The sequence below is a fragment of the Peromyscus leucopus genome, chromosome 10 (assembly GCF_004664715.2).
Source record: "Peromyscus leucopus breed LL Stock chromosome 10, UCI_PerLeu_2.1, whole genome shotgun sequence".
NCBI classification, from domain to species: domain Eukaryota; kingdom Metazoa; phylum Chordata; class Mammalia; order Rodentia; family Cricetidae; genus Peromyscus; species Peromyscus leucopus.
The window spans coordinates 31,834,900-31,851,505 of NC_051071.1; the positions used below are offsets into that span (position 1 = coordinate 31,834,900).

The window sequence follows — 16,606 nt, forward strand, 5'->3', positions numbered from 1 at the left end:
TTCCAGGACATATATAAGACAGCATGGTTTATGTTAGGTGAAGTATCTGATATTCTTGAAGACTTCAGTCTCAGATACTATATAACAAACTCAAAGGAACCATAAAATCATGATGACCATAAAGAGATGAGATGCTATGTTGAATTTTTTCCCATGGAGGTGGATTTTCAGGGTTCAATCCCTCTCTTCTCAGGCTCTTTGTCATTTCCAGTCCTCTTGAATGACCTTACTTATACCTATGTTCCATTCAAGCTGTCTGCCTTCACTCCCCAATGTGTCCTCTAGGGCCTGGGGTGAAGTCACTCTTTGGTACCTATATACCCCCTGACCTCTGCCCAGGGACCCATTTTATTTGTTTACTTTTATTTTCACAGTGCTGGGGATCAAAGTCACAGCTTGTAGGTGCTTGGCAAGCACTCTCCCACTGAGCTACATTTCAGCTATTTATTTACTGTAAATATTTAATCATCAGAGCTTTGCATGGAGTTGGATAGTTTAACTTCATTGACTTGGAAGACAAAGCGGAGTGGCATGCATTTGCATGGCATATGGTTCACAGTGAGGGCACTGTCAGTAGGCAAGAAGGCATCAATAAGATCTGTAGTCTCAGGTTTTAGTAAGAGGTACAGACAAGCCACCCAGCATAGACAGCATCCCATGAATCTATTTCCGAGGGAAAAATACCGCTGTAGGTTTCAAATGCATGGAAGATGGCTTCATAGATAAGAGCAAGCCACAAGACATGAAGACCTGAGTTCAATCCCCAACACCCACATAAAACACCCATGCATACCTGTAATACCAGAGCTGGAAGTAGGGGTCAGAAACAGGAGGGCTCCTGGGGCTTGCAGCCAGTCTAGCCAAACTGGCATGTGCTAGCTCAGTGAGAGACCCTGTTTCAAAAAGTCATGTGGACAGTGACTGAGGATAATACTCGATTCCACAAAAAAAAAAAAAAAAAAAAAAAAAAAAAAAAAAAAAAAAAAAAAACCAAAAACCCTGCTGTTAACCTCTGGCGGGCATGCGTGGGCACACATGCATATAGACAGAAATGAAGAAATGTAATTTAATAAAATGTTTTAATAATAATAAAGCAGAGAACTCCTACAATCTAGTCATTTTCAAACATTGTAGGCTCTCTTGTGCTCCTGTTTTTTTTTTTTTTTTTATAAATTTGTTCAATATTTCAAAATTTTTAACTGCTACTTCTTCGAAGTCCTTACCGGTTTGGGGTTTTAACGCCAGGGAGTAAGGGCAGGAGCTCTGGTCACCAGCCCCACTGTGAGTCCCCTGCCCCTGGCAAACTGTCCCTGTGAAGTGAGGACAGCTGCAGTGTTAATCACAGAGATGCAAAGTGGGCTAAATGCCTCCGAGACAGAACAGGCAAATGTCAACCTTTTACATTACAAATTGTTAGCATAATGAGCGTTAGTGGTTATTAGTACAGGCAAATTTTGCTCACTGCCTCTTTTCTTCCTTGATTCCTTGCTCTTTTGCTCAGCACTAAGAATGCAGGCACCTCTGCCTTAGTTCCAACAACCCGACTTACGATAGAAGTTAACAGACAAGGTACCCTGGCCACATGGAGTGTATAATTTCTCCTTCTACATAAGCAACCAAATCTACACTTACAAAGCAGGACCTTTCTCTTCCTTGAATCTTCATCGGTATCAGCAGCTTCATGGTCTCTATCAACAATGGAGAAACTTGGCAAGCCAGCCAATTTTGCATAATGTCAGAGAAACTGGCAAAACAGACCTTCCTAAGGTGAATAAACTTCAACCAAGGCTATATCTACTTACAGGATTTTTTTTTCTAAGCTAGAATGAGGTGAACACAAGGGTAGAGCTTATTATCAATCTCATTTTTGATTGGTTCCTTTGAAAACTTTTGTGAGGCTTTCCTCTCCAATAATAATAATAATAAATAATAATAATAAAATATGTGTGGTTGTAGGTTAAATTTCTACAGAAGTTCAGAATCTGTCACTCTTATTTCCATTTGCCTATTAAGATGCCAGAGCTTATCCACTCCAGTAAATGAACTACAGAGGGCTCCAGGCTGAGGCCTGCAAGCTTCAGAGTGACCCCTGGCATTGTGCCTAGGGAAGCATTCCAGGCTATGTCCCCAGCAAGGATGAATGAATAACTGGTTAACACACTATCTTTGGTTTACATGCACAATCAACAAGCCAATCATTTTTACATGTGGGTTGTGCCTGGATTTCAAGTGCTCTTATTAATAAAAGAGACCAGGTTAGAATTCACACGCAATGTTGACAGGACACTTGGAGTCTTGCTAGAATGCAGCTCCTAATCCCTAAGGAAACATGCCTGCTAGTCAAGAGTTCTTCCTGCCTTTTCCAGCGCTCCTCTCAGAAGATTCTCCCCAGCTTGTAACCCAAGCAGGATGGAACAGAAGTGACAAGGCTAAACAGTTGTGAAACCAGAGTCATATGACTGTGACTCCAAAATTGGAAGATTGGGCACTTACAAACCATGTGTCTTCATGAATTAATTTCAGCTCTCATTAATCAAACAATGATAGTAATGCTGCCTCTTGTTCCATCTAACAGTCACTTTGAAGGCATCAGCATCTTTAAGAAAGTAAAGTCACTTCCACCAAGTAGATGTCACTCTGACACCTCCATTGCATTAAACTTATTGCATAGCTGCCTAATATAGTCTTTGGTATCACATGGCCTGCTGTTAGAATTAGAACCCGTAAGGTTTAGTTGTGACCTTGAACAAGTTCAGGATACAGATAATAGCATCCACCCACTTTGAGACATATGAAGGACAGAGTAGAGGGCCACCTGTGTAGCACTGAGCATGAAGCCTCGAACCTGGGGAACACTCTATGAAAGCTGGGGTATGAGCCAGAAAGGAACACTGAGGATGCCAAAGAATATGTTCTAGTTCCTGCCTTTAGAGCTCAATTGGGTCAGTGGTAGGTGGCAGAGATAAGCAAATGTTACGATCACAATAATTGAAATAAGATACAAAGTGCTTCATCCAACTAACTAGGACATACACCGGTCCTTCATTTTTGTATGATCAGTGCTTAATCAAATACCAGACAAGAAGATAATGAAGAAAAGCTTGCAGAATGTAATTACTGCTACGTATAAACCCTGACACCATGCTGAACTCTCTTAAGCACTCTTGGTTTAGTCCTTCCTTAATTTTTTGAGATCTTACAAAACTAAAACTAGCTGCCTATGACTGTCTTCTCCAGACAGAACTATAGATATGATGTCTTCCTTCTCTCTTCCCCATGGCCACCAAGACCCAGTTCTCTCTACCTAACCAACCAATGAGCTAGCCTAGCCAGGGGAAAACATGGCTCCAGGGTTCTTCTTCCCTTGGTATTAAGTACATAATACATTGTCATCATTCAGAACATCTCATTCATTCATTCATTCATTCATTCATTCATTTATTCAATTATGAAAGAAATATTGGGCTGAAAAGAAAGCAATAAATAAAGAAGGCAACTAGATATTTTGACTGCCTTAATGCTAAGACTTTTAGTTATTTCTCTTACAAATTACCTGAAGAAATTTTAAATATTTTAAAAACAGTTGTGTTTTTTCAATACTTTCAAACAAATGCACTTTAAGTCATCTAAAAATACAAGAAGTGCTACAAAAGATATAATTTTCTCTACATATGCAACATTGTTACTTCAAATGAATTTAATGGGTCTTTCTAAATGTATCCAATGACACATAACTATTTCATATCCATGAGTACTTGTTAAAAATAGGAAACTGTTCTTTTTTAAAATTTGGAAATTTTAAATCTTCTGTATTTTTCTCCTTGATCTCACTCACATCTGCATTTTATTTTCTCCTCGGTTATACAAATATATGCAAATGCTTCATATTTAGGTCACTTCATGAAGGATGAATATCATATGAACATATGTGACTGGAAAAACAGGCAGATCACACTTTCTTCCAGAAAACTTCTGAAATTTCAATTTAAATAAATGTGTTGATTTGTACTGCAAGAAACATAAAACATTGATAAATAAGTTACAAAATGAATCCTGACAGATCATAAAGAGGTCAGAATTAAAATAATGCAGATCTAATGAAACACTACACTTTACTGATTATACAAACAAAATATGCCATCACGGCAGTATTCATTAACTAATTTGTGAATAGCAGTGGATGTATGGTCTATGAAATGTTGGCTATTGTCAGTCTTCTCATAGAAAAAAATTAGATCCCTCTCCATTCAAAGGTACAAAATGCCAAAACAGAGCAAACATGCTTCACCTATATGACATCTCCAAAGGACACTAGCTTCAAAGATACACGTGGAGAATCAAAAAATAGAAGACAGAATCCATATAAAATAGAATCTGAAAGAGCTAAACTGGCTCTATTAGTATTGCATGAAATAGACTTTAAGACAAATATGTTATTAGAAACAAAAGACCTACCCGGAGGCAGTGGCACACACCTTTAATCCCAGCACTCAGGCAGCAGAGCCAGGTAGATCTCTGTGAGTTCAAGGCCAGCCTGGTCTACAGAGTGATATCCAGGACAGGGACCAAAACTACACAGAGAAATCCTGTCTCGAAAAATCAAAAACCAAAAAACAACAACAACAACAAAAAGAAACAAAAGACCTAAGAGTAAGTGGGTCAGTCCACCAAGAAGCCAAAGCAATGGACCTAAAGGAGTTAAGAGAAATTTTCAAAAATATGAACTGAAATTCATAATTTAAGTTAACAATAGTAATTTGATAGTATTTGGAAACATCAGTGGCTCATTTTCCTTAATAAATACAATAAGAAAGACCAAGGAAATGAAAGACTTGAAATCAACTAGTTGTAACATTGATGGGACACTCTAATCAGTAATAATATATCACAGTATTCTCAAATTTCACAGGAGGAAAAACAATTGCCATATGGTAAGAGGCCATGAACAGCAACACATAGTACATTCTTCAACTACAGTGGAATAACTTACAATAATTCTGGGGGTCACAACTATGTGACAAACAAAATATTCCTAAATACAAGTGATTCAAAAATAAATGAGGCAAATTATAAAATAATTTGAGGCAAGTGAACCCCTCCTAAAACTCATGAGACTTGGTTACAGCATAATTGGAGGGGATTATGGTTATAATGCTTATTATGTAATGATCTCATATTAATAACCCATATACCCACCTTGCCAAACTAGCAAAAGAGGAATGAAGCACAAAGAAGGTGAGCGGAAGGAAGAACTAATGAGGGTTAGGGTACAAAAGAATGAAACAAAGGATATAATGCTAATAGCAAGGATTTATAAAGCCAAGAGTTTGGTTTTTGAAAAAACTAAGTAAAATTGATGAACTGTCACCTGGGCTATGAATGATGTGCTGGCTATTTTTTATGTCAACTTGACACAAGGTGTGTAGTTATCAGGAAGAAGGGATCTTTGAGAAAATGAACTCTATAGGCTTGACTTATACACTATAGGTTTGGGACATCTGTGGAACATTTTTTTGAATGATGATTGATGTGGAAGGGTCCCACCCAATTGTGGACAGTGCCACCCGGAGTAGGTAGTACTGGGATATATAAGAAAATAAAACAGAGCAAGTCAAGAAGAGCAAGGCAGTAATCAATGTTCTTCCATGGTTTCTGCTTCAGTTCTTGCTCCCAAGTTTCTGCCTTGAATTTCTGCCCTGACTTCCCCCAGTGATGGAATGTGACCTGGGAGTTGTAAGATAAAATAAGCCCTATCTTCGTTAAGCTTCTTTTGGTCGTGGTGTTTTAACCACTGCAATGTAAGTCCTAACTAAGACACCTGGGAGGGAGGGAGAGAGGAATGGAAAGATAGGAAGAAAATAAGGAAGGAAGGAAGGGAGGGAGGGAGGGAGGGAGGGAGGGAGAGAGAGAGAGAGAGAAAGTGAGAGCACTCAAATTATTAAAATACAGACAGTTAAAAAGGAGGACCTCAATACTAGCCTCCTGAAAATTAAATACAACAGAAAATAATACTATGCATAATATGTCAGGCTATACATAACCCAGATGCAATGACTTAATTTCCAGATAAATCCAAACGACTACAACTGAAAGGATAAACGTACAGATCATAGACTAATAGTAAGTAAAACAATTTAAAAGTTTTTGGTGGGAAGAGCCCTGTCCTTTGTGGCTTAACTGTTGAATCTTACCACAAACTTGAAGGACAGTTATTAATCTTTCACACATTCTTATAAATAAATAAATTACAAAAGGAGGGAATACTTCTTAATCTTTGAGGTCAGTATTATTTACCCTAAATGGGACAATCAGACAAAAACATCATAAGAAAGAAACACCTACAAGTCATTGTCCTTATGAGTGTACACTCATGTGCTCTGTAATGATATTTCATACATCTGTGGACCTTATGCATGACAGTGATCCCATAAGGCTGTGTCACATAGCGACATTGTGGATGCCTTCAATTTGTGTAACTATATGCTTTGATGTTTACACGACTACAGGGTTGCCTAATGACACAACCACTTAACAATGCCTTTATCAGAAAAACTCCTATAATGAGATACAACAAAACATTACCAGCTTAGATCTCATGACATATCAAAAGTCATGCACTACGACCAAATGAGATTTATTCCAGGAAGGCAAGGATGGTTTCAAATCTGAAAATCGATGTAATATACCATATTGTGGTGCAAAACACTGTGTGGTGATTCAATGACCCACACTCATCAACAGACTCAGAAGAAACAGTAAAGCAGTAATAACTTGTACTGTCCTTACATATTTTATATACAGATTAACAAAACATACCAGTACATTTAAAATGCTGGTACTAGGAAATTTCACATTTACATCTGTAGTTCACCTTGTGATTTATATTATTTATCTATTAGACTACGATGGTCTAGATGTATCCTACTTGGAGGATCAATGTTCTACCTGCACAAAACAGTTTTCACACTCATTTTCTATGGTCACTTATGAAGTACTAATGATGGTTACCTGCCCAGGTTAACTAATAACCACCCTGTAGGCAACACTATCATCACTGGAACACATCTGTCTTGATAAATTGTCCCCTACTTACATCATGTATCTTCCTTACATGGATTAAGCACTTCCTGGATATATTTAACTTCCAAAATTGTTCATTTTTCAATATCAGAGGACTTCAGTGTTCTTCCGAATTTTCCTTTTGGATTTATCCTTCTTCTACTTGCAGTTAGGCACATAAGCACACTACCAAGACCATCTGTCATCCACTGGTAGATGGTTGGGTGACTTTTATTTTCATTTTTCAGTTCCCTACCACTGTCTTCATCTAGCTGGGCTTTCTAGCACATCCTTTTCCGTAAACTGCATGGCAGATGATACCTCAGTTGTTTTCATTGGTTTGCTTATGTGAACATTTAGACTGCATCTAACACCAAGACCACTCTCCACTTAAATATTCATATTCATCCTCATTTCAAGGTTGAGATTGTCACTACCTTCACCAATGACAACCCTGAGGTTCACAGTTTACTACAAACTTTACAAGTGTTGTGCTAGGGCTGTACCCCTGGCTCCACATCCTCCTGGACCTACCATAACACCGCAGTGGATATAAGCTAAATGTGGGCCTCAGAAACATCAGAATGCCCCCATATATAATTTATGTTATTATGAAAATATTTTAAAAATTTTTCTATATGTTTGCTTTTATGCTTTTCTGTTGAAACAAGTCATTTCTTATTGTTATGAGTTATATTATTCAAATCTAGAATGATTAACACATACAAAATGAAGTTTGGATGCCATATAGAAACCTTCATAAATTCCTGAAAGGCCCTCTAGGATTCTGTGGTGGTATTGTGTTCACCAAAATATTGTGTATTTTAATAAATTTATCTGGGGTCAGAGAACAGACAGCCACTAGATACAAAAGCTAGAAAATGGTGGCACTCACACCTTTAATCCTAGCATTCCAGAGATAGAAATCCCTCTGGATCTCTGTGAGTTCAAGGCCACACTGGAAATAGCCAAGCATGGTGACACGCCTTTAATCCCAGAAAGCCAGCCTTTAATCCCAGGGAGTGGTGGTAGAAAGCAGGAAGATATATAAGGCGTGAGGGCGAGAAACTAGAAGCATTTTGGCCTGGTTAGGCATTTGGCTGGTTAAGATTTTGGCTGGTTAAGCATTCAGGCTTTTGAGCAGTAATTCAGCTGAGGCCCATTCCGGATGAGGACTCAGAAGCTTCCAGTCTGAGGAAACAGGACAAGCTGAGGAACTGGCAAGGTGAGATAGCTGTGGCTTATTCTGTCTCTCTGATCTACCAGCATGGACCCCAATAACTGGCCTCAGGTTTGATTTTATTAATAAGAACTTTTAAGATTCCTGCTACAGGATTCCACAGAAGAAATGAACAGTACAATGGAGTTGATAGTGATGAGATACCCACTCACTAGGGCAAGGTCCAACATCACTCTTTGCTCAGAATGTTTTCTCTCCACTGTGTGTAATCAATCTTTGTACAAATGCCAGGTAGCAATGCCCTCTGCTAACCACATTTTATGAGTTTCTTTTTAATCGAATATTCACAGATTCCAAAATAAACAGTTAAAAATTTCCATATTCTGGGTTCCCTCAAATATTAAGATCAAATCTGATAGATGCAACACTTTTCATCCACATAGAGTCTAAATATTGAGCATTTAGTAAAAATGAACCCTTATTTTTCTTTGCATGGAATAATTTAACAATTGAAGGAGAATGCTTTGCAGAATGTAGGGAGAAATGAGAACTAAATGAAATTTATCTAATATATGCTGCCAGGGTTCATTCTTCTAATAAGACAAGAAAGAAATAGAAAAGCACATTTGATAAATATCTCTGAGCTGTTGTGGGATGCACAATTTGAAAATAAAATGCTTTATCTCTGAAGTCACCAATGCCAACGATTCTGAAGTCAGTTGTCAGTGTGAAGGCTTGAAGGACTATTCTTTCTATATTTAATAGTAGAAATAACTGTTAATTTATTTTCCTTTCAAGATTTTGAAAGCATTTGCTATTTTATAATTATAATCACGTAATATTTGTAGGCACATAGTAATGTTATTACATTATTTAGTCATTGTCACAATTGACTGGATTTAGATTTATCTGGGAGAGAGGGCACACCTTTGGGTATATCTGTGAGGTCATTTCCAGAAAAGATCAATCGAGGGCAAAAAAGACCCACTCCGAAGCATAAATCTAATTAATCTAATCAATAAAAACCATGAGTCAGATATCAACGTAAAACCTGAAAGATCAGAGAAGCAGAAGAACATCCACAGTTGATTCCTTCCTCTTCCATACCTCCATTCCAAAAAGGCCGAGATCCTGTCTCCGCCCGCCTTATCATTTCCTGTTCCTCTCTGTACAGACCTCCAGACCTCTATGGTTAACCGGTGGCTAGCTCTGCCCTCTGACTCGAAGCAAGCTTTGTCAGAACACAAAACATCACACAACACCACTCCGAATGTGGCTGGTGCCCTCCCACAAGCTGGGAGCCCAGAATAAAAGAGAAAGACAGCTAAATGATAGTGTTCCCTCCCTTCACTTCTTATCCACTGAGAACTGAAAAAGACCTCCTCACCATATACTCATGGCATCATGAGATTCTTTGCCCAAGCACAGTGACTATGGGCTGAACTGTCTGAAAACATGAGCCAAAATGAGTCCTTCCTCCCTTACGTTGTTTCTAACAGGTGTTTTCATCACACTGGGGAGACAAACAAACACAGTAATATGTACCCATCAGAATGAGTCAATCGGGATAATTAATGCTGCAGTCCCCTTAATTGCTTGTCATTTCAAGTTAACTGCAACTCCTACCCTTTGACCATCAGCTCTTCGTCTTCCCCTAGCACCCGGCCTCGTGCAATCACCATTCTGCACTCTGCTTCTATGAGTTCAATTGGCTTTGATTCCATGTACAATTGAGGACGTGTGGTGTCTGGTTTTTATGGGTCTTGCTTATCTCACCTAGAATAATTTCTTCTAAAGGCTGAAGCGCATTCCACTGTGTGTATATAGCTACATTTTTTTTCCCCTCTTCATCCATTTGTCCATTGGTGGACACTTAGGATGATTTCCTGACTTCGCATTGTAAATAAAGCTGCCTGTGATAAATGTTAGGTGTGGCTATCTCCTCGACATCCTGAATTCAAGTCCTTTGGGTAGTGGGAAATACACCTCCAAAGCTCAGTGGAAGAGTACTGGCCTAGTCTGCACATGGCCCTGGGTTTGATCCCTAGCACGATATACAAGTATACACACATACACACACACACACACACACACACACACACACAAAAAAAAAAAAAAAAAAAAAAAAAAAAAAAAAAAAAAACTAATTGTATTTATAGGCAGGTCAGTCACTGTTTCCTTCTTGGGAAAGCAATAGCCCTTTCTTTGGCTCTACCTGAGTTTTAGCTGAAGAACCACTGAACAGAGCAGGAGACATTTGGGGCACATTAAGCCAGTCCATGCAAACTTCCCCAAACAAATTTCTTTGTTCCTGATCCTCGGTTTTCATGCTGCAGAACAAAAGTGTTACTTGTTTCATCTACTCAAAAGATGTTACTGAAAGAAAAGGAAATAAAGATGAAAATCTCTTTTAATTTAGGTTAGGATTGTGATATACCTGGGTGTATTCTGCCTTCCTGAAAACTGTTTTACTCAGTATTCTGTATTCACCACAGACTCCACCCATGACCAGCCAAGCAAGACTGTGTTGCATCAAGCATACTCCAATTTACTGGCCAGTTTCAGCCTAGAATCTCACTGTTTATGACTCTATGTGTACAATTAGGGATGGAAATTATCATAATTCTTATCAATGACTGCATTTATATACAGCCTCTGTGACTACAAACAGAATAATGCATGTGTTTGCAATTCTATTCCTGAGTATAACTTCTAGGCCTAGAACATCAGCTATACAGTGGGAACTTGACTAAACTCAGTTAGTAGTTTCTGAACACAAAAATGAATCAGTAAGAGTGTGAAAACAAAGGAGTGTGTGAAACATGGCCACCACCTGAACTGTTTACAACCTAACCCAGTTGACCAGGCCTTACTTAAAGAGAGAAGATAACAGTAAGAGAACTGCTAGTTATGAAAGAGGATCCAACCAGGACCAGGCAGACTGTATAGGGGTTGACGACCTGGTTCCTGTGTGTGAGCCTCAGAGCTGAATGACAAAGCTCCCTTCACAGATCTTGTATTGCTTGGGAGCTCCACTTTTGCATCTGGGAAAAGATTCTGCATGCTTTCATCTGTCAATAAGCTTAGATTTGGACAGTGAAATGATTACAACAAAACATTTGGTTTGGATCAACAAGTAAGCATATTCTACTAATCTTTGTTTTTCTTGCTTGTAGGGCCTGTTCAAGATTCTGTTGTCCTTCATCAGACATATGTTAGTTAAGCTGTGGTTCTCCACAGAAGGGCACATCTTTGTGCAAGTGTGCTTTGGGATTCTTTCCTTCCTGTTTTTCCTTCTCACCTTGCTCTTCCTTTCCTTACTCTCATCCTTCCTTCCTTAGCATTCATTAAGCTAATCAGCAAGGACTTGCGACTCAGGTACTGTGACAAGTGAGGGAAATGCAACTATCAGCACTGTCCATGTGACAGCTGTTAGGGAAAAAAAAAATCATTGGAGTAGTACACTTGATATTAGCCAAAAGGCAAAAAAGAAAAGAAGAATTGTCACATGATGTGAGAACCTAGAAAGGGGCTCAACCCTGCCACAGGGATTCAAGAAGCAGTAGGGCAGCTGAGCCGGTCCAGGGAGGTCAGACAGTGTCAGCTAGGTCAAAGGAGCAGGAGGTATTTCACAGAGTACCAACATGTGCAGAAGTGGAGCTGTGGAAAGACACATTGGACTCAAAGGATGGACAAGGAGAGGTGACAAGAGTGAAGACAGAAATTGCAAATAAGTCTGAAGGCTCCATTCCACTCCACAGAGTTGAACCTGGTACTGGGGAGCATCACAAAGGCCTAAGAAGTACATAGTGTTTAGATCCCTGGGTAGGTGGTTACTGACAAGGACAATCTGGCAGGAATGGAGTTATTTTTCTAGAGTACTAAAGGGAGATGATTAAGGAGAGGAAATGGCAGGAAAGGCTAAGAGGGTAGGGCAGAGGGGAAAAGTGAAGACAAAGAGTGGAGATGAACGGAGGCCTTGGCTGAGAAACATGTCTGGAGCAGAACTGACTTCAAGGGCGGGAGACAGGGTGGGGGAGGCAGAGGATGAGACATGTTTTCATGTTGTGAAATGGGCTATGTGATGATGACACCCAGGAGCAGAAGAGGAGAAGCAGGTTTGAGGGAAGATGTTAACGCAGGCATGGGCACACATTGCATTGCTATGTCTCAGAACATACACGTCACAGGAAACTAAGTTAGTAAACTAAATTAAAATAGGAGGGTGAAAATATGACTTTTATCTCAAGGCAAGACAGATTTGGAAAACATTAGCATGTAGAAATATTTTAAAACATGAGCATTGTTGAGAACACTTAGAAAGAATATATAAAGGTAAGAAAAGCACCAAAGGAATTCCTACCTGAATAGATACCCAGAGAAAAAGGCAGACACAGCAGAAATTGGAGGAAGGGTCAAAACGTAAGATGAGATGGGGAAGTCAAGTAGGAGAGAGCAAGTCTGGAGACTAGATCAGAAGTTGTCTGTGGTCAGTCTGAATCTTACTTTACACTTTCTCCCTCCTTAACCCCATCTAAAGACTTAACCTTGTCTCACTCTGGTGGGCAGACACCCTTGTGATGAGACACAAGCAGCTGGGAGGCAAGGCACTAAGTTGGCCCATGCTGTTCTTCCTAAACTGGCTCGATGTTTCTGGGAGCAAGTTTCAACTCCTCTTTTTTGCTTAAGCTTCTCAATATTCCTACTACTGGAGGCTGATGTTCCAGCTCTAGGCTCCTGGGATTCAGGGCTATCCCTTCTCTGCTTAAAAGATTGGGATTCCTTATCTATTTGTTCTTGATCCTACTGATGCCTAGAATTATCTTGGCCTGCTTTCGGATCCTGAGTAGCATTAATGTGGCATCTGGGAAGCTCCTGCTAGCAAATGAGCAACTGACAGATAGATATATCCCACTGTCTACTTACTGCTGTTATTTCCTCCATGGTTCTTCACCACTACAAGAGACCCTTCATTCAGTGCATGTACTTGACAACTTCTGTACAGCTACTGTGTATCAGTCCCTATTCTAGGGAATAAAGATGCAGTAAATACAACTGATAATGTATTTTCCCAGTAAGCTTCAGGTCTAATTTAAAGGTCAAAAATGTATGTTAGTAGTGTGTCAGGTAGAGGAAAAAAATCCCACAGCCTATGAGCAAGCAATAGAGAGTCTGAAGTAAAAGCATGAGTATTTTACTAGGGGGTGGGTAGTGCTGAGTAAATGAACTTGAGCGATAGAATTCTCTAGAGGGACAGAAAGGATAGAATGAATATAGATTACAAAGGGGATGATTACCTGATATGGGAAAGGTAGTTCAATAATGGAGATGCTAAAACTAACTATTTGGTACTGAAGTTGAGATGCCTCAGCATGCCTCAGCAGGCCTAATCTGGTTGCTGAAAGCTTAGAGGATTCCTGGAGAGTTGTTTATGTCTCCTGTGCTTGTGGGAAGGCAGAAGAAGCTGGGTTCCAGAGTCCATGAGAGACACAAGAGCAGTGGCAGGGACAGAGCAGATACAGGCATGAACAAGGTGGCAGGGGGAACCTTCCCACGTTTCCTTCAGAACTCTTTATATCTAGGCCACTGCTAGAAGGTTTTGCCTACTCTAGTAAAGGGTCTTTCCCCTAAGTTAGTCCTTCTAGGAAATACTCTCATAGGTCTACCAGTCTCTCTCTTAGTTGATTCTAGGTTCAATCAAGTTGACAACCAAGATTAGTCGCCACAATTAGAGACCTAAAATAAGCAAAAGAGAAGCTTGGAACAATGTGATGGAGTGAGCCTGTTGGTATTCAGAGGACAGATACTGCAGACAGTGGAGACTGAAAAGGCATGAGCTCAGCTGACTTGACCTGGTGTGTTTAGAATAAATCACTTCATTCTGGGGCAGGAGGTAAGGTCAATCAGGAAGAAACTCTGGTTATTGGAACCGTTCCTTTATTCTGAAGAAGTATATGTGATAAATTGGATTGATATGGCTTCCATTTTGAAAAGGGCATTGTGACTAGTCTGTTAGAATGGATTATAGAATTAGGAACATTACACACTTGAACTGGAGATTTAGAAAATGAGAATAGCCGGGCGGTGGTGGCACACGCCTTTAATCCCAGCACTTGGGAGGCAGAGACAGGCGGATTTCTATGAATTCAAGGCCAGCCTGGTCCTGGTGAGATCCAGGACAGGCACCAAAACTACACGGAGAAACCCTGTCTCGAAAAACAAACAAACAAACACCAAAGAACAAGAAAATGAGAATAACAACCTAGGCGAGAGAGTGTTGGCCTGGACCAGACTGCTTGTGGTTGGAGTGTTGAGAAGTGACGAGACTCTGGCTAAAACTTAAAAGTAGGAGAAGCAATATGTTCTGATGGCTTGGACATGTTACAAATATGCATGTCAAGGCTGACTTTGACCTGAGCAAATGAAACAACAATTTGAGATGTCTTTGAGACATGCGCTTATATATTCAACTAGGTACTTGTACTGGTCAGTAAAAGGGTAGCTCAAGAGAAAGAACCAAAGGTCAAGGGGTTTGTGGTTTGTGTTTAGATGGGAGGTTGTGGTTAGTATAATTTTGTGCACCTGTGAGTATTTCCAAGAGAGGAGAGAAATGATGATAAAAGTAAGGGAGAACTATTGGAACTGGGGCCTGAATAGGTGACCCCAGGGGGTAGATGGGCAATGGGAGGTCTGTCCGTAGGCAGGTAAACAGGCATTGTGGCAAGAGGGAGAGCCAGGTGTCCAGGGACAGAGGCAGACTGACTAGACTTCTTGGGTGACTGCCTTCATTTCTCGGTGTACTAAGCAGCTGGAGGTAAGACTAGTAAGACAGCTGTGACGAGAGGTTTTAATATAGAGCAGAAAGTATGATGAGGTACTTCGGGACCGTGGCTTTTAGATTCTGTCTCAAGATAAATTTATGGATCTTAAGTTTGTGATTTGAGCTCATTTAGATAAATTTAAGCTAAAAGGGGAGTGTTTCACACCTACCAAGATTAAGAGTTGCTTAATAAAATCTTTTAGCTCCATGAACATATGTGGGTTTGAGTGCATATAAAGTGGAAGCAAAAATATACTTTTTAGCGCTCGCCCAGGATGGTGGGAGTAAATGAATGAACTGCTTATTTTGATTAACAATCATTTGAGATACCAGGAAGTAAAAAACACATTTATCTATCAGAGAATGAGAAGTCATATGCATCCATAAGATGATGGTCCCTTATAATACCTAATCTTAGTCTATTCTTTTTTTTTTTTTTTTTTTTTGGTTTTTCGAGACAGGGTTTCTCTGTGTAGCTTTGCGCCTTTCCTGGAGCTCACTTGGTAGCCCAGGCTGGCCTCGAACTCACAGGGATCCGCCTGGCTCTGCCTCCCGAGTGCTGGGATTAAAGGCGTGCGCCACCACCGCCCGGCTCTTAGTCTATTCTTTATCTACCTCCTTAATGAATGGTTGTACAGTAAACATATTTTCAGATGAAAACAAGATCATAATATGGACTCAGACTATCTGGCGGTTGGAACCTGCTGGAAGACCACAGGCCATTATCTACCCCCCTGCCCAACACATACTTCAGAAAACCTTTCTAGGTTTTAATATAGACTCATGCAGTCTGAGTTCGGAACTTGTTGTAAGTCCACAAGCCCTTGCCTACCGCCTCCATCGCCCACCTACACATTACAGGAAACCTTTCTATTGAACATTTTTACACATGAGAAGCTCAGCAGCTTGAGAGCTTTAGGTGTCAGAAAGTAACTTTCCACTCTGTGAAAAATGGGGCCTTTACAATACTCTCCGGGGTGTTAAATTAGTGAGTGGTAGACATGGCCTATAGGATTTAGAGTTTGTTGTACTGAAAATAAGATTTGACCTCATGAATAGTAACAAGCGTGATGGCTCTTGTCCACTCAGAGGCCTTCAGTCCTTTTAAAACAAACCCCTGCACTTAGCACTAAGAAGTATGGTGTTCAAACCCTGGTGCAGAAGGGCACCACACATAATAAGTAAGGGCTCTCTCTCTGCTCTTAGAGGACTGAGCTACAGACAGGATGTTCAACAGACTGGCCTGAAACTTACCTTGACCCTCAGCAATCCTCCCCTCCATCCTCCTAAATGCTGGGATAACAGGCAGGAGCCTGCCTGACATTTATTGATATACTTTTAATTCTAATGTATGCTGTCTTTTTTTTTCATATTCTAATTTAAAGGAAGCACTTCTCCAGATTCATAGTTACCTTGGTTGTTAAATAGGACCTTGAGATTAACTTCAAACAACTTTGTTTACCGGGTTAATTTCTGAAGCATTTATGAATTCCATAAAATATGTTTTGGGGAAAGTTGTTTATTAGTATATCACACATAAACATAAA

General features: G+C 39.9%; 1 pseudogene; it reads right to left on the bottom strand.

Moving 5' to 3' along the window:
• Positions 1-16,606, bottom strand: part of LOC114709233 — a 37,852-nt pseudogene that overhangs the window by 18,022 nt on the left and 3,224 nt on the right.